Consider the following 20,592-nt stretch of genomic DNA (forward strand, 5'->3'; position numbering starts at 1 on the left):
AGAATTGTGAACCCAGAAATAAAACTACATAAATATGGAGAGAGAATTTTCGACAAAGAATCCAAAAACACACAATGGAGAAAAGACAGCCTCTTCAATAAATGGTGCTGAGAGAATTGGAAAGCCATGTGGAAAAGAATGAAACTAGACTGTTATCTGTCACTGCGTACCAAAATTAACTCAAAATGGATCAAAGACCTAAACATAAGACCTGAAACAATAAACTGCACAGAAGAAAACATAGGTACTAAGCTGATGGACCTTGGATTCAAAGAATTTTTTATGAATTTGACCCCAAAGGCAAGGGAAGTAAAAGCTAAAATAAATGAATGGGGAGTATATCAAACAAAAAAGTTTCTACACAGCAAAACAAACCATTGACTAAATAAAGAAGCAATCAGCAGAATGGGAGAAGATTTTTGCAAACAATGCCTCATAAGGAGCTAATATCCAAAATATATAAGGAACTCATACAACTCAACAACAACAAAAAAACAAACAATCCAATTTGAAAAATGGGCAGAGGTCCTGAAGAGACATTTCTCCAAAGAGGACATACAAATGGCAAATAGACATGAAAAAAATGCTCAACATCACTAATCATCAGAGAAATGCAAATAAAAACCGCAATGAGATATCACCTCACCCCAGTTAGAATGGCTATCATCAACAACACAAATAGCAACAAGTGTTGGATAGGCTGTGGAGAAAAAGGAAACCTCATACACTGTTGGTGGGAATGTAGATTGGTTCAGCTACTACGGAAGGCAGTGTGGAGGTTCCTGGAAAAATTAAGCATAGAATTGCCATATGACCCAGCAATCCCTCTCCTGGTATATATCCAAAAATCTGAAAACATTTATCCGTAAAGATATGTGTGCTACAATGTTCAATGCAGCTTTATTTACTGTGGCCAAGACGTGGAAACAACCAAAGTGTCCTTCGATAGGTGAATGGATAAAGAATCTGTGGTATATATACACAATGGAATACTATTCTGCCATAAGAGAAAAATGAAGTAATACCATTTGGGACAATATGAATGCATCTTGAGATGATTATGTTGAGCGAAATAAGTCAGACAGAAAAAGTTGAGAACCATATGATTTCACTGATGTGTGGTATATAAAACCGAATACATCAAAAGAACAAAATAAACAAAAGAAACAAAAACTCATAGACACAGACAATAGTTCAGCGGTTTACGAGAAGATAAGCGGGGAGGAGGGTGGTAGATGAGGGTAAAGGGGATCCAATATATGGTGATGGAAAGAGAACTGACTCTGGGTGCTGAACACACAATGTGATATATAGATGATATGTTACAGAATTGTATGCCTGAAATCTGTGTAACTTTACTAACAATTGTCACCCTAATAACCTTTAATTAGAAAGAAAGAAAGGGAGGGAGGGACGGAGGGAGGGAGGGAGGAAGGGAGGGAGGGAGGGAGGGAGGGAGGGAGAGAGAGAGAGAGAGAGAAAGAGAGAAAGAGAGAAAGAAAAAAAGAAAGAAAGAAAGAAATGTCTGGACGCTGATGGTAACCTCTCGTAATTGCAGAAGTCAAACTTGACATGTGTTCATCTTTTGATATCGGTATATGTTAATACAGTTTTTTCCTTTCTTAAATGTTTATACATTTTTTGGCTATATATATATATATATCCAAAATTGAGCTAGGAAGAAATAGAACACTTGAATAGCTTTCTAACTCTTAGATAAGTGAATCATTATTTTAAAAATATGTCTGCAAAGAAATTTCCACTTCCACAATTTTTACCATTAAGCAATATCTCACATTCAAAGAACAAGGAATTCCAATCTCACATAAACTATCCCAAGCCAATCTCTTTCATGACCTAAGGAACAAAAATCATTTAAAAAATAGCAAATCTAATCTAGAAATGTATAAAAATAGCGTATCGTGAGAAAACTGTATTTACTCAAGGAATACGAAATTTGTTTATTTTAATATCAAATAATGTGATTCACCACATTAAAGATTTAAAAAGAAAAACCAAGTGATGATCTCAACAGATGTAGAAGCCTTGATAAAATTCAAAATCCGTTCACAAGAAAAATTCTTAGAAAACTAAATGTAGAAGAAAATTTCTTAACCTGATAAATGGTATCTGAAAAAATTCTTTAGAAAATAATATACTAATTCATAAAAATTGAAGACATTCCCTTTAAGATCATGAACAAGAAAAAGCTGGGCATTAATACCACTTCTATTCATTATTGTCCTGAAAAACTCAGCCAGAAAAATAGAGAACAATTTTAGATAAAATAAAATGCATAAGAATTGGAAGAGAGAAAGCTGTCATTCACAGATAATACAGTATACCAAAGATATGCAAAAACAATTATAGATCAATCATTAGAATAAATAAGATATTTTAGCAAGGTAGCTGGACACAGAATCAACCTACAAAAATCAATTGTATTCATATAAATGGAAACAAACAATTGGGAAATGTTTTTTCAAGTCTGCTTCTAATTTATATAACAAACATTTCAAATAGCTGGGAACAAAATTTAGTAAAAGATGTACAGCAGCTCTACAATGAAAACTACAAAACATTGCTGAGAATAGACATAAATGAATTGAGAGGTATAACTGGAATTCTCAACATTGTTAAGATACCAATTTTCTTTAAATTGAACTGCAGATTCATCTTAATTCAAATCAAACTCCCAGATAGAAATTTTGTAGAAATTGATAAACAAGTTTTAAATATTTATAGAAAAATTCCTAGGATATAGTACAACCAAGACAATCTTGAAGAACAGTTAGAGGATTTATACTACTAGTTTTCAAGACTTACAATAAAGCTGCAGTAATTAAGACAATGTAGTATTGGCAGAAAGATAGACAAATGGATCAGTGAAAGAGAACAGAATCCAGAAATAGACTACCTTGATACTATTTCACACTCTAGAGATAATTAATTTGAAATGGATCATTTTCTAAATGTAAAATGCAGCAAAAAAGCTATAGAAGAACCCATAAAGGACAAACTTCATGACATTTGGACAGGTAAATGTTTCTTACATAGGGCACAAAATTCAATAATACTTAAAAATTTTCAAGCTAGACTTTATTAACATAAAAAACTTCTGTCTCATTCATCAAAATACCATCATTAAAATCATCAAAAATAAAAACCTTTGGGTATTAAAGGACACCATGAAGAAAGTGAAAAGGTAATTCACAGAATTGGAGAAAATAGTCACATATCATGTATCTAACAAGTGACTTATATCTAGAATGTATAAACCATTCTTACAACTCAGTTGTAAAAGAAAACCCAACTAAACATGGGCAAAGGACTTGAATACACATTTCTATAAAGAAGACATATAACTGGCCAATAAGCACATGGAAGGATGCTTACCATCATTAGCAATCAGATATATATATATATATATATATATATATATATATATATATATATATACACAATGAAATGCCGCTTCACACCCACTAGGATGGCTATAGTAAAAAAACAAACAAACAAACAAAAAAAACAGACAATAACAAGTGTCAGTGAGGATAAAGAGAAATTGGAACCCACATATATATAGTGTTAGTGGGGAAGTAAAAACGGTGCAGCCACTTTAGAAAACGGTCTGGCAGTTCTCCAAACAGTTAAAGATAGTTATTATATGGTGAAGCAATTTCACTCCTAGGCATATTCCCAAGAGAAATTAAAACATATGTCCATGCAAAATCATGTACACGAATGTTCATAACAGCATCACTCATAATAGTTAAAGAGTGGAAATTTCCATCAACAGATGAATGAATAGGAAAATGTAGTACTCGTATATCCACACAAGGGGATATTATGCAGCCATAATAAGGAATGAAGTACTGATTCATGCTACAACATAGACAGACTTGAAAACGTTATTTTAAATGACAGAAGCCACTCACAAAAGACCACATACTGTATGATTCCATTTATATGAAATTTCCAGAATAGGCAAATGTACAGAGACGGAAAGTAGATTAGTGTTTGCCGGACATTGGGGGTATTGCAGGACAGTGGAGAGTGACTATTAATGATTTAAGGGATTTCTTTACAGGGTGATAAAAATGTTCTAAAACTTGTTGTGTTGATGATTGAACAACTCTAAAAGACATTGAATTGTACACTTTAAATGAGTAAATTTTGTGGTCTGGGAATTATGTCTCAGTAAGGTTGTTTAAAAATACATCACTATTAAAATGAAAAAGGAAGCTAGATGATTGCAACAAATATTTGCAATGCATATATCTGACAAATAACTCATATCAAGTATACGTAAATAAAACCTACAGATTAATAAGAAACAGAAAACACAATAAAAACATGGCAAGTGAAGAGACACTTTACAAAAGAGGATATATAAATTACCAATTAGCATATGAAAAGGTGCTGCTCATCATCATCACTCCTCAGTGAAATACAAATTAATACCACAATAGGATACCACCCACAAGACTGGCTCTAATTAAAATACTGATAACACTAAGAGTGAGAAAAGATGTGGAAGAACTGGAACTCTCACACTCCTTCTGAAAATGTTATACTGTATAGCCACTTTGGAAAACTGTTGTGCTTACCAAACCTAATCACGTGTCTCCTCTATGACCTATGACCTAGTAATGTTCCTCCTGGGCATATATCCCAACATAACGAATATGTCCACAAAAAGACACATACAAGATTGCTCATACAGCTTTTTTATAATAGCAAAACCCTGAAAGCAACCCAAGTACTCATCTCCAAAAAATTGTGGTATATTCATACAATGCAATACTACTGAATAATAATAATAATGCACACTAACGGTATCACAACAAGATGAATGACTCTCAAGTACATAACTTTAAGCAAAATAAGTCAGACTCCAAAAGATCACATACTATATGACTGTATTGAAATGAACTTCAAAAACAGTCAAAACTAACTATTAATGATAGAATTCAGAACAGTAGTTTTCTCTAAGGTTATAGACAGGGAAGGCTTACATAAGAATCTTATAGGGTACTGAAAATCTTTATTTTTATAAGGGTGATGGCTATATGGGTGTATGCGTATTTTTTAAAAAAAGCAACATGTACAATAAAGATTAGTGTACTTTATGCACTTTACTGTATGTATGCTATCGCTTAATATAAAACAATAACATCATCAATAACAAAACATAATTTAGGCAAAAGAAACCAGACATAAAAAAAATAAATACTTATGATTTCATGTATAAAAATTTCAAAAACAGGCAGAACTAAACAATGTATTTTTTAAGGATATGTACATAAGTATTAAAAACTTTAAAGATAACACAAAATTCAAATGTTTATCTCTTGGGGAATGGGAAGGAAATATGATGACAGAGGGTCTAGAATAGGGTTTTTGGGGTATAGTTCTATGCTATTTCTTAGACTGACAGGTACATATTGGACGTTGATTTTTTTACTTTTTTATCAACTGTACAAAAACTCTTTTGCATGTATGCTAATTTTGAAAATTAATAAAAAAAATTTAAAAAAAACTACCACCCTGCAAAGGAACAAATACATAAAGTATATCACATAAAGTTGGTTCTCTGAGAATTTCACTTATAGTCTAAAGATGGATAATTTTGTAAATTATCCATTCCTTACCACCAAAAGAGAGAGGGCTTTATAACTATTACGTAATAAGAATATTATATTCAGTCATGCTAGGGAACTAGTGTCAGAAAATGTATCTGCACACTAAGAATACTTTCCAAAAGGAACTACTCAGAATGTTAAAGTTATGAAACATTTATCCAGGTACAGCAAAATATTCCCATAATTGAATTATGAGAGTAATCAAATAAATTATGTGCAGCACTGGCAAAAGAGTATGAACTGCTAATGCATCAGAACTAGCCCAGTGTACTTTCCACATATTTTTTTTTCTTTGCAGTATTCATTGAAGTGTTGTTTATAATAGCAAAAAATACAAGTAACCTTATGTCTACCAGTTAGGTATTAGCTAAACAAGTTATACTACATCCATACAATGATGTATACTGCAAACTAGTAAAATGAATATGTAGATATTCTATACCTGTACTACCCAATACAATAGCCACTAGCTATATGTGGCTATCTAAATTTAAATTAATTAAGATTAAATAAAATTTAAAATCCAGCTTTGCGCAGTGGCAGTATCGTAGCCAATGAGGTTTATCCGAGGCGCGATTATTGCTAAAATCCAGTTCCTCAGTAGAACTAGCCACATGTGGTTCAGGACTACTGTATTGGATAATGTGAAACAGAACATTTCTACATTCAGAAAAGTTCTACTGAACGGTGCTGTACAGATGTCTTCAGCAGGTTGTTAAGCAAGAAGTGTAAGTTATGCAGTTAGAAGATGAATAAGTTTTGAGGATCTAATGTACAGCATGGTGAGTATAGTTAGCAATACTGTATTATACACTTCAAAGTTGCTAAGAGACTGTGTTCTCACCACAGGAAAAAATAACAATTATGTGACCTGATGGAGGTGTTAGTAAACACTATGGTGGTAATCATATTACAATATATAAATGTATCAAATCAACACGTTGTACACCTTAAACTTACACAATGTTATATGTTGAGTAGATCTCAATTTTTTAAAAAAATTAAAGTTTATTGGTGTGACAATGGTTAGTAAAATTACACAGGTTTCAGGTGTACAATTCTGTAATACATCATCGATATATCACATTGTGTGTTCACCACCCAGAGTCAGTTCTCCTTCCATCACCATATATTTGATCCCTTTTATCCTCATCTACCATCCCCCTCCCCCCTTATCCTCTACTAACCACTAAACTATTGTCTGTGTCTATGAGTTTGTTTTTCAATTCTAAAGTATCCATTTTGTTATTTTTCAAATTTCTTACATCTTTTAAAAATAGTTTTTAGTCTTCTGTTAAAATTCTCAATCTTATGTTATAGTAGTCTCTTGAACATGATAAACATAAGTTATTTTAAAATATGTTTATGTTACTTCATATTTTTGGATCCTTTGTGAATATGTTGTTATTCGCTATTTTTTTCTCCTGGTATAATTTATTGTATATTAAACATTTTAATTAAAATTTATTTATAGAAATAATTTGGAATTTAGGATAATGTTATAGTCCTCCAGAGAAAATTTACATTAGCTTTTGCCAAGCACCTGTGGGAAATAACAAATGGAATCACTATACTATAATTTCAGGGACTGATATGATTTGAAGCTGGGCTTCTATCCCTGCAAAAGTTAATCTTGTTCAAGGTTACCCTTACTTCTATGTTGGAGCCTTCATGGCCCCAACCCAAAACATCTGGGATTACCCATGCCCGTGCCTATTAACAGGTCTTGAACTCTTTTTCCCCTCTAGATTTTATTTGTTTGCCATTCATGTCTTGTAGAATTGGCAACATCCAAGGGGAACAGCAACCCCAAAGGGTTGCTTATATTTCTGGATTTCCATTTTCTCCTTTGATCCAATTCCAGTTTTTCTTCACTACCTTGTTTATACTCTGATCCACTGAAGCTTTTAAGATATATTGTCTTTTGTGTGTGTATGTGTGCTTGTCCTAGGTGGGAGAGTTAGTCCACCTTACCAAATCTGCAATTACCAGAAACAGAAGTCCCTAATCAACATTTTCATTCCACAGTCTTTAACATGAGCAGACAACCAATAATAAGCTATATAACTTTCTATTATGATAGACTGAAACCTAAACAAATATCAATAGAAGAGGTCAACTGGAGTAAACAGACTATGCAGTGTATTAAACATGCTATAGATACAACTTCATGTAAAGGACATGTTACCTTCCTCTCCATACTGCACCCCCAAAAACAGCCAATATAAAATAGTAGGATAAAGACAAGGTACAATGCAGTAAAAACTTCCATTCAAGCACGGTGAGAATGAGAAAATATGGTCATCACTTCTCTGCAGCAATCATCAAATCCTGCTAAGCACGATTATGATTTCTTCCCTACCTTAGCAGAAAAGTATATTCCTGTGGAGGTCCCAAGTTCTGCTCTATAGTAACAATTCTCCTACCGTATCTATTTCCTACCGTATCAATTTTCTTTGGCGATTTTTCCTTGTCTTTTCTCTTCCATGAGTATATAGAAAGTGGGTGTTAGGTGGATAATATGCCCTTCTTTAGGGGCTGGAGAGCTTTTACAGCCCACTTCCTGTGGGTAAAAATTTGTGACTGCAGGAGGGAGGCTAGAGGGTTAAATACTCACAGGTTATTTTTAGGTCCATTTCTTCCATACTTTTTCTTTGAGATACTAGTTTACATTCAGTAAAATTCAGTCCTTCCGTTGAACACATATATAATTTTTAAAACAACACATATAACTATATAAGCACCACCACATTCTATCTACCCTTATGGTGCCCCTTTGCAGTCAACTCCTATTCCCAACTCCAGCCCCTGGCAACTACTGATGTGTTCTCTGTTTCTATTGTTTTGCCTTTTCCAGGATCCTTATACGTGGAATTATATAATATGAAGACTTTGAGTCTGGCTTCTTTCATTTAATGTATCCATACTGTTACTTGTGTCGATAGTTCATTCTCTTTTGTTGCTGAGATGTATTACATCCTATAGATGAAACGAACTTTTCTGTTTCTTTACTCACCAATTGAAGGACATTTGGGTTGTTTCCAGTTTGGGGAGATCATGAAAAGTAAACCACTATGAACATTCACATACAAGTTTTAGTTGAAACATAAGTTTTCGTTCTTGTGCCCAAATACCTAGGAGTGGAATTGCTGGGTTGTATAGTAGGTGTATGTTTAAATTTATGAGAAACTGACAAGCCATTTAAATTTACGAGAAACTGACAAGCCGTTTACAAAGTGACTTTTGCCATTTTGCATTTCACCAGCAATGAATGTATGAGAGTTCCAGTTACTCCTCATCTTCACCAGCACATTGTATGCCAGTATTTTTTTTTTTTAATTTTAGGCTATCTGATAACTGTCTAGTGGTATCTCATTGTGGTTTAAAATTGCATTTTACTAATAACTACTATGCTCAGCATTTTTTCGTGTGCTCATTTTCCAGTTGTGTATCTTCTTTGGTGAAGTGTCTATTCAAATTTTTTATGTCTTTTATATATGAGTTGTTTGTTTCCTTCTTAATGAGTTTTGAGAATTCTTTTCATATTCTTGATACAGGTGTTTGTTCAGGTATAAGCTCTGTAAATATTTTCTCCCAATCTTTGTCTGAAATTAAATTTTGATGAAGTCAGACTTATCAATGTGTTTAGTGTCATATTTAAAACATTTTTGCCTAACTCAAGGTTAACAGAGATTTTTTTCTTCTGGAAATCTTACAATTTTTCATTTTACATTTAGATCTATGGTCCACTTTGAATTAATTTTTGTATAAAATACAAGGTATGGGTCAAGGGTCAAGTTTCTTTTCTCTTTTTCTTTTTTTCTTTTTTTTTGCGTATGGATGTCCAATTTTTCCAGCACCATTTGTTGAAAAGATTACTCTTTCTCCTTTACACTTTTGCTTCTGGATTTATTGTTGTTGTTGTTGTTGTTCCATTAATCCATATGTCCGTCCTTTCAGAAATACCACATTGCCTTGATTTCTGTAACTTCACAGTAAATTCTGAATTCACAGTGTGTGAGTACTACTACTTTATTCTTTTTTCAAAATTTTTTGGCTATTCTAATTCTTTGCTTTCCGTACAAATTCTGTAATTGGCTTGTTGATATCTACAAAAGATCTTACTAGGATTTTGATTGGGATTGCATTGAATCTAAGGATCAGTTTAGGGAGTATTGACATACTGAGACTATTCCGTCTTCCAATTCATGATCATAGCATATTTGTCCATTTATTTAGGTATTTATTTCATCAGTCTTTTGTAGTTTTTAACATACAGATCCTGTATGAATTTTGTGAGACTTATAACTAGTATTTCATGGTGTGTGTGTGTGTGTGTGTGTGTGTGTGTGTGTGTGTTGTGTGCCATCACCTGCCTTTGAAGCCTTGATTTGTGATCTCTTTAGCAATTCAAAACCATCAAAAATATATAGGCTTCTACAGAAATAAACATCCACATATACAGTCAACCAATATTTGACAAGAGAACCAGGAATACACAATGGGCAAAGGATAGTCTCTCTCTTCAATAAATGATGTTGGGAAAACTGGATAACCCCACGCAGAAAAATGAAATTGGACCCCTATCTTATACCACTCACAAAAGTTAACTAGAAATGGATTAAAGATTAAACACAAGACCTGAAACCATAAAACTCCTATAAGAACATATAAGAAAAACTCCATGACATTGGTCTTGGATATGACACCAAAAGCATAGGTAACAAAAACAAAAATCAGTAAGTGGGACTACATCAAAATAGAAAGCTTCTGCACAGCAAAAGAAACAATCAACAAAATAAAAAGACAACCTATAGAATTGGAGAAAATATTTGTAAATCACATATCTGATAAGGGGTTAATATCCAAAATATATAAGGCACTGAAACAGCTCAATAACAAAAACTAAACATGATTTTAAAAATAGGCAGAAGACATGAATAGAGATTTTTCTACAACACAGAGACTTTTCTAAAGAAGACACACAAATGACTGACTCTGGGTGGTGAACACACAATGTAATTTATAGATGATGTGATACAGAATTGCACACCTGAAATCTATGTAATTTTACTAACAATTGTCACCCCAATAAATTAAAAAAATAAAAAATAATAAAAAATAATAAAAAAAGAAGACACACAAATGGACAACAGGAAAATGAAAAAATGCTCAACATCACTAATCACCAGGGAAATGCAAAACAAACCTACAATGAATGAGCCATCACCTCACACCTGTTGGACAGGCTATCAAAAAGATGAGATAACAAGTGTTGCTGAGGATGTGGAGAAAAGGAAACCCTTGTGCACTGTTGGTGGGATTGTAAATTGGTGCAGCCACTATGGAAAACAGTATGGAGGTTTCTCATAAAATTAAGAATAGAACTACTTTATGATCCAGCACTCCCTTTCCTGGCTATTTATCCAAAGGAAATGAAAACAGGATATCAAAGACATAGCTGCACTTCCACGTTCACTGCAGCATTAGTCAAGATATGGAAACAACCTAAGTGTCCGTCAATGTATGAATGGATAAACATGTGTTATACAGTTGACTCTTGAACAGCACAGGATTGATATGCATGAGTCAACTTATATGAGGATTTTTTAAAAGATTTTTTCAATAAATACTGTAAATTTATTTTCTCTTTTTTATGATTTTCTTAATAACACTTTCTTTTCTTTAGCTTACTTTACTGTAAGAATACAGTGTATAATACATATAACATACAAAATATATGTTAATCAACTATGTAATTGGTATGGCTTCCGGTCAAAAGTAGGTAATTTTGTAAAGTTTTGGGGGAGTCAGAAGTTACATGCAGACTTCCAACTGTAGCAATGTCTGTGCCCCTAACCCCTGCATTGTTCAAGAGTCAACTGTAGATATACAATGGAGTATCATTAACCCATGAGAAAGAAGGCAATTCTGCCATTTGTGACAACATACATGGAACTTGAGAGCATTATACTAACTGAAATAAATCAGACAGAATAAAACAAATACTGTATGTTATCACTTATATGTGGAATCTAAAAAAGCCGAAGTCATAGAAACAGAGTAGAATGGTGGTGACTAGGGGCTGGGGAGTGGGGGAACTGGGGAGATGTTGGTCAAAGGGTACAAACTTCTATTTAGAAAATGAATAAGTTCTGAGGATCTAACGCACAGCATGGTGAATATAGTTAACAATATTGTATTATATACTTCAAAGTTGTTGACAGGAGATTTTAGCTGTTCTCACCACAAAACAGAAATGGAATTATGTGACATCATGGAGGTGTTAGCTAAGGCTATGGTGGTAATCATATTATATTAGTGTATCAAATCAACACCTTGTATACCTTAAAATTTATACAATGTTATATAAATCAATTATATCTCAATAAAACTGGAAAACAAACAAACAATAACAAAGAAAATTACAGGCTTCTACTCTCATTACTTCTAGTCCATCCCATGAGAGAGTAAGCACATACTAATATATTTTCCTGGCTAAGTTTTTAATCTTGTTTATGTTTTTGTTTTTTAATTGGCCTGACACTTTCTATCTCGACTCAGTGAAGGACATCTGGCGGTCATTTTAAAATAGTTTTAAGTGGGAAGGATATTTCCTTACTTCGATTATTGCCATTGTCAGGAAGAGAACTCTTACTTGGAGCTTCCTAAAAAATACTTGGGGTCAAAATTTTATCTCCTACTAATACTGTAATATTGATTACGATTTCTTGATTTTGGAATATTAAAAGTGGTTGTTCTTTTTCTTTTCAACTCAAAGTTCTGCAAATTATAGGGATTTTAGTAAAATAAAATTATAAACCACTAGCATAGCATGCTTCCCTTTGGTTATCTCTGAACAGCCTTTTGTCCTCTGTAAGACAACCCAGTAGCTAAAAGCAGCACAAATTCAAAGACATACCAGCATTCCAAATTTTAACAACCATTTCTGTAACACTTCAGGCTCAATCAGCAGCATGTAATGTTACTTCCAAGATATCCTACGTGACTGTTTTACCTTTAACCAAAGTCCAGCAGCTTTCTGGCCTGAAAAATCTCCCCTTGTCACCTGCTACCTAACCATTTCCACATTTTCAAGATATTAGGAGGCAATGAATTTTCTGTCACATGCAGAGAGAATAATTATAACTATAATCATACCCAGTGATATTACAGAAGATAATACAAGTATGAAACAATAACAAAATGCTATTTTAAATGGAACTTTTTTGAGAATGAGAAAAAAGGACTCGGGAAAAATATATGAAATCAGAAATGAAAAACTCAATAAGAACAAAGAGTAAAAAATATGGTTAATAGGACTTCAAAGAAAATGCAAGGACTTCCTGTATCCAAATGAATTGAAAACATATTTATAAAACAAGTGGAGAAGATATGGGTGGATTAGTGATAACCAAGAGAATTCAACAACAAAAAGTGATTATTAATTCCAAGAAAAATCCAAAGTTGTAGAGGAAATGGAAAGTATCATAGTATAGCAAATGGCTCACCTGTTAATTGCATTTACATAGTCAAAGCACTGTAAACACAATTTACTTATAATGGGAAAACAAAGGGATGGGAAGAATGCATGTGTATGGTGTGGGTGTGAGTATATATTTGAAAAAGAGCAAAATCTTCATGTGCCATAGTGAAATATCAACAGATGTCTAAAACTGAAAAATCAATACATGGCAGTATAAATATTTAGTTCAGAAATAATGAGATGAACATCAAAATAGACGATATAGAGGTTAAATATGGCTGTCTCTGGAAAGGAGGAAATGGGTGAAGAGGACTGCTGTTTTCATAACAAGCTTTATAACAAGCTATCAGGGGTGACAAAAAATGTATACAAGTGGACACTTTGGTCAACATTGCTCAAGCAATAATTCGCCATAATCAGAAGTGTCTGGACACTGATGGTAACCGCTTGGAGCACCTCTTGTAATTGCAGAGGTCAAATGTGACTTGTATTCATCTTTTGCTATCAGTGTATAATGAGTATTACAATTTTAATAGTCTTTTCATTTCTTAAAATGTGTATACATTTTTGGTACCCTCTTTATTTAATTTTTAAGTCATGTGCCCAAATGCAATGATAACAAGAACATAAATGTAACCCTGCCAGAACTCTACAACTTAAGTATAGTTCCAGATTAAACAGAAGCATTAGAATTAGGCATCCCATCATTTTCAAGACTATCAATTATAGACTACTATGGAAAGCCTAATAGCCTTTTGGAGTTTTTCATTAGTGTCTTCTATGAGTCCCACTTAACTTTAAATCGCAAGACAGAATCTTGGCAAAGTAAATGAGAAGGATGGATGAAAGCAGACATAAAGATCTTCAGAGAGTAAATAAACAAGGAGAACAAAAGAAGCATTTCAAGGACATTCTGAATTTAAAAAAGAAAAAACACAAACAACAACAACAACAAAAAACAATGTGGCATTCTATGTTCAGCTGAGAAATAACAGCCCCAGAAGGCACATCAGTTTGGTTTGTGTAGCTATTAAAGACTGAATGTTTCCAACCAAAGGTTCCAGGATAAGAAACCCATAATCTGAAAAAAGGTATTATTATAAAACTATGAACCATGTTCATATGTGTACTGTTTTTGTGCAACAGAGTCCTATAGTTCTAGCTAAACATGAAGATAGCTACAAATCATTTATTAATTCATATCATGTATGACATTATTAATCATAAAGTTGCTTAGTATTGTATTTGAAACTAAATAGGACAAAACTCCCTCAGTGCTTTCAGGTACTCCATGCATCTAACCTCCTCTGACATTACCTCCAAAGTTGCACAATGTTAAAAAATTCAATAAAATGATGTGGTCAGTAACTAGTGTGTGAAGGTGTTTAATAAATATTTGATAAAGATGAAAACCAGATCTGGGAACTTAGGGTGGAATTGACTGAAAAATTAAAGTGACAGAGTTTTTTTAAAATACAAATCTTAAGATTGGGATGATAACAAGAATAATAACAGGGGAATGTATAAGAATGATATGGCCATGCAGACAATGACAAGGATTACAGATTGTGTTGATATGTACTTATTTGTGCGAAATAATGCTCAGTTAAAAATAACATCAAAATCCACAGCTAACATCATACTCAATGGGGAAAAGCTAAAACCATTCCCCCTAAGATCAGGAACAAGGCAAGGTTGCCCACTATCTCCGCTTCTATTCAACATAGTGCTGGAAGTTCTTGCCACAGCAATCAGACAAGAAAAAGAAATAAAAGGCATCCAAATTGGTAAGGAGGAAGTAAAGTTATCATTGTATGCAGATGATATGATACTATATATAGAGAACCCTAAAGACTCCACCAAGAAGCTATTAGAGCTGATAGATGAATTTAGTAAAGTAGCAGGATACAAAATTAATATTCAGAAATCAGTTGCATTTGTATATACCAATAATAAAACATCAGAAGGAGAAATTAAAAAAACAATCCCATTTACAATCGCTCCAAAGACTATAAAATACCTGGGAATAAATTTAACCAAAGAAGTAAAAGATCTATACTCAGAAAATCATAAGACACTGAAGAAAGGAATGAAGGAAGATATAAATAGATGGAAACACATATCATGTTCATGGATAGGAAGAATTAATATAGTTAAAATGTCCATACTGCCTAAGGCAATATACATATTCAACACAATTCCTATCAAACTGCCAACGTCGTTTTTCACAGAAATAGAACATATAATCCTAAAATTTATATGGGACCATAAAAGACCCCGAATAGCCAAGGCAATCTTGAGAAATAAGAACAAAGTGGGAGGTATAACAATACCTGACTTCAAATTATACTACAAGGCTACAGTAATCAAAACAGCATGGTACTGGCATAAAAACAGACACATAGATCAATGGAACAGAATAGAGAGTCCAGAAATAAATCCACGCCTATATGGCCATTTAATCTACGACAATGGAAGCAAGAATGTACGATGGAGTAATGACAGTCTATTCAATAAATGGTGCTGGGAAACCTGGACAGACACATGCAAAAAAAATGAAGTTGGACCACCTCCTTACACCATATACAAAAATAAATTCAAAATGGCTTAAAGACTTAAATGTAAGATCTGAAACCATAAAATTCCTAGAAGAAAATATAGGAAGAAACTTCTCAGACATTACCCAGAGTAAGATTTTTACTGATATATACCCTCGCTCGAGGGAACTAAGAGAAAAAATAAACATGTGGGATTACATCAAACTAAAAAGTTTTTTCACAGCAAAGGAAACCATCAATAAAACAAGAAGGGATCCTACTGAATGGGAAAAGATATTTGCCAATGATATATCTGATAAGGGATTAATATCACAAATCTATGAAAAACTCACTCAACTCAACTCCAAAAAAACAAATGATCCAATTAAAAAATGGGCAGAGGACTTGAAGAGACATTTTTCTAAAAAGGACATACAGATGGCAAACAGACATATGAAGAAATGCTCAACCTCACTAACCATCAGAGAAATGCAAATAAAAACCACAATGAGATACCACCTCACCCCAGTCAAAATGGCTATCATCAATAAATCAACAAACAACAAGTGCTGGCGCGGATGTGGAGAAAAGGGAACACTTGTGCACTGTTGGTGGGATTGCAGGTTGGTGCAGCCACTATGGAAAACAGTATGGAGGTATCTCAAAAATCTGAAAATGGAATTACCCTATGATCCAGTAATTCCACTCCTAGGTATCTATCCGGAGAAATCCAAAACTTCAATTCAAAAATCTTTATGCACTCCTATGTTTACTGCAGCACTATACACAATAGCTAAGGCATGGAAACAACCAAAATGCCCATCGGTAGATGACTGGATTAAGAAACTGTGGTACATTTATACAATGGAGTATTATGCAGCCATAAAGAAGAAAGAAATCTTACCATTTGCAACAACATGGATGGATCTAGAGAACATTATGTTAAGTGAAATAAGTCAGACAGAGAAAGATAAGTACCATATGATCTCACTTATTTGCGGATTCTAAAGAAAAGAATAAGTGAATGAACTAATCAGAAACAGTTTTGGAGACAATGAGGAAAAACTGAGGGTTGCTAGATGGGCGGGAGGGGTGTGGGGTGGGGGGGAGGGTGAGGGGATTGGAGGGCAGTCGGTGACCACAGGATGGCCACGGGTTTGAAAATTAATCTGGGGAACCTAATTTGGTGGTTACCAGAAGGTAAAGGGGTTGGGGGTGGGGGATGAGGGTGAGGGGGATCAAATGTATGGTGATGGAAGGGGAGCTGACTCTGGGTGGTGAACACACAGTGTGATTTATGGATGATGTGATACAGAATTGCACACCTGAAATCTATGTAATTTTACTAACAATTGTCACCCCAATAAATTAAAAAATAAATAAATAAAAAAATAACATCAAACTGTTCAAACATTCTGCTTCACTTATTACAGTTATACAAAATCATGAGTCTCCATTAAATGATGGAAAAAGAAATGAAGTTCTATAGAGTTTAATGTTCCTCTACCTGGAATTCTTCCTTTGATCTTTTCATGGCTAGCTCCTTCTTGGCATTTGCATTTCATCCTTTGAGAGAGACCTTCTCTAATCACCCAATTCCATTTGTAAAAGAGTACTTTTCCCTAACATATTTTCTTATGTGTTTAGTCGACTATTCCATACCAGAATGTAAACTCCTCGAGAGTAAAGACGTTCTGATTCACTGCCATATCTACAATACCTAAACACTATCTGAACATATCTAATTCATGATAAATATTTTTAATAAATGAATTTTTAAAAGGATGACAACAAATTCATGTGTAATAATTTAAGGAGTTGGTCAATTGCTAAGATTTTTGCTCTGAGGGCACAGTAAAGCTTTTTTTCAGTGGATGGTTCAAAATAAGGAACAATCTGAATATACAGAAACTGGAATTATATGTCTGTCCTCTTTCTCCCTGTCTCAGGAACATTAGAAATCACTTGTTCCTAGCTTTTTTTCCAAAAGAGTAAGCAAAGATAAATAGGATTAAATGATCACACAACAAACAAGTTTCAGAAATAAGACTAAACCGCATCTCTCCTGAGTTCCAGTATGATATTCTTTCCACACCTTTCCTATTACAAAAAAATCAGTATTTTGGTCATCATCAAATACTGGTTCTATTATGGCATGACAAATCTTAAAAGGAAGGTTTACTAGTTAGTGAGGAAACCTAATGAATTAAAGAAAGAAGTTTTACTTATGAGTATGTGGTCTGCTATATGTGAGCACTTAAAATTGTAAAACAAAGATAAATCACACATGTACAATCTTCATGAAATACTAACATTTAGCCAAAACTGAATAATGACATCTAGAAGATAGAGGTGAATTGCAATACAGTTGCTAAAAGTATTTTATAACATTGTAAAATGTCACAGATAATTAAATTTTAACACATTGGACTTTCAATTAACAGAAAGATTGTGCAGTTTTGCCTCAAGTAACAGAAATTTAAAGAAATGTTTCTCAACTATCGGGTCATGCTTTTATTTTAGGCGTAAGCCTATAGTTCTAGTAAGATTAGTGAGTTTTTTGTTTGTTTGTTTGTTTGTTTGTTTGTTTAATTTAAGGTCAGAATACCAAGAGTCACCTTAACCTGGGTGTCTGGAACTTCTAAAATTGATATGTAGAATTAGTAAGAGTTGAAAAGATTGCCAGATCACACCATGCATTCATATTTATATTTCAATCATTTTACTTATACAAACACCCTAAAACTCACAATTAATGATTATAACTGCCTCCAGATCATATACATTACAAGACAAAAGACTGTGATCCTTATATCCTCCAGCACATTCTTTTGGGTATAAAATGGATGAGATAAAGGAGTCACAAGCTATCAATATGTGACATGTAAGCATTTGCAAATCAAGCCAAAGTATTAGGTGACTAACACAGAGTTAGGCCATGCAGGGAGCATGAAAGACAATAGATATCCCTGTACTCAAAAAATTTGCTATCTCGTTGATGAGAAAAACTTTACATTACAAGCCACAATTATGTTTTACACACATATACAAAGAGGGTAAAATCATAGAAAATAAATAAATTTTAAGAGAAAAGTAAGTCTTCCCAGATAAATACCAGCTTGAATTATTAGGTACTGTGAATAGAGTTTCTCAACTTACACGTCTCACTTTTTGGAGTGCTCTCAGCTTTGGTTCTATAACACTTCAAAGATTCCAGAGGAGTGCTGAACCATGTGACAAAAGACTTCAGGTGGACATTGAAGCAATCTTTAAAGAAATCTTATTCAGCAGGCAAAACGTTTTGTTCGGTTTGGTTTTTGTTTTTTAATTCTGAAAGCACCAATTTAATTTTCCAAGGGACAGCGCTTTTCAGATGCAAATGTAACTATTTCTTAAACACTCTATTCAAATGTTAACATTATTCCTTTCTGAATGCTAATTAACAAAAGGAAGGAATGGTTCATCCTTGGTTCCTGATTTTGAATCAGTGTGAAATATTGATGTTTCCCACTTTGGTTTTGGGATTTCTGTTTTGTTTTGTTTTTTGTTTTATGTTTCCCACTTTCGACTAGATTTTTCTTTAAGGTATATTTTCTTTGATTGTAAAATATATCATATACACAGAAGAGTGTGTAAAATGCAATGTGCAGTTAAAATAATAACTACGTACTGAATGCCATGTAATTTTTAATGCATTGTCACAAAAGGAAGGGAGCAATTTACTATGAGACAGTCTGAATTTTCTGGTTTCTTGGTCAAAAATGAAAGTTTTCCCTCCTTATTTCTCTATTGACTGCCTAATCCCAAATTTGGGGAAAGTCTTGAAGTAAATGAGCACAAATATCTTACTTCCGAACTCCTGAACTCAAATTAAATTTTTTGGGACAAGGGAACATACAATTAATAAAGAATGAAATATTTTAAACCTATGCTGTTGATGTTTTTATTATTAGGACTTAGTGTCCTGTATTGTTGCTATTTTTAAAAAAGCTCATGTGAAAATTTTGACAAGGGAGGAATAAGATTAACAAGCCCAAATAAAATGTAGTCTTTAACCTGACTCTCAAGCGCAGAGGCCCTAGATACTGAAGAGTACCCTACATGACTGGTGTTTCATCATTTCCAAAAAATAATACATTGTCTTCTGGGCTCATCACCTTATGCAGTATTTTGCATTTTGGTAAAATCCTTCATTCAACAAGGAGTTACTCGTTCAATGCAGTACTAGCCACCATGAAGAAATGAACAAAAGTAGAAAAACATAATCCGGCCTTCAGATGGGGCTTAGAAAACAATGAGGAAGATAAAGCACCCACTAATGAGGCAGCTGAAAAGTATTTACAATCCATAAACAATTGCCTGTTAGTAAAGTACAGATTGAACACAGAAACTCATGAAATGAAAAGTGGTTATATTTCAAAAGCAGTTTGTAAGGCAGTTGTTTTGAACCTACAACACATTTTACCAACAGAAATGTTATAAATAAATGTTAATTGAATTTATAGGTTTGCCAAAAGAAACTCATTTGATTCACAATACATGGAAATACTGTCTGTGAATTTGCTCTGAAAATACAGTAGAAAGCAAAAGTGATGTAATACTAACAATTAAACAAAAATTAAAAAATGAAAATGATTATGAAATAGGTTTGTAAATGTATCTGGACATATTTTGAATGTTAATGCTTGAGAAAGAGCATGTTTAATTAAAGCAGGCAGATAAAGATTTCTGTGGAGATTCTGAAAGGGTCCATGAAGTTATCTCTAATTTAACTTTGAAACACACATTTTTCATTTTCATTCACTCATTCAACAAGTATTTATTGAGGATCTCTACTATGTGTCAGGCACTGCTCTAGGCACTGGGCATTGTGAGAATACATGGAGAACACTTGGGAACACATGGAACTTACATTCTAGTGGGG

The 20,592-nt window shown here is 33.4% G+C and overlaps 1 pseudogene; it reads left to right on the forward strand.

Annotated features, from left to right (window-relative positions):
* The first annotated feature begins 6,170 nt into the window (after window positions 1-6,170).
* Window positions 6,171-6,331, forward strand: LOC117030549 (uncharacterized; annotated as a pseudogene).
* The last annotated feature ends 14,261 nt before the right edge of the window (window positions 6,332-20,592 follow it).

This window comes from Rhinolophus ferrumequinum, chromosome X (genome assembly GCF_004115265.2).
Source record: "Rhinolophus ferrumequinum isolate MPI-CBG mRhiFer1 chromosome X, mRhiFer1_v1.p, whole genome shotgun sequence".
NCBI classification, from domain to species: Eukaryota; Metazoa; Chordata; class Mammalia; order Chiroptera; family Rhinolophidae; genus Rhinolophus; species Rhinolophus ferrumequinum.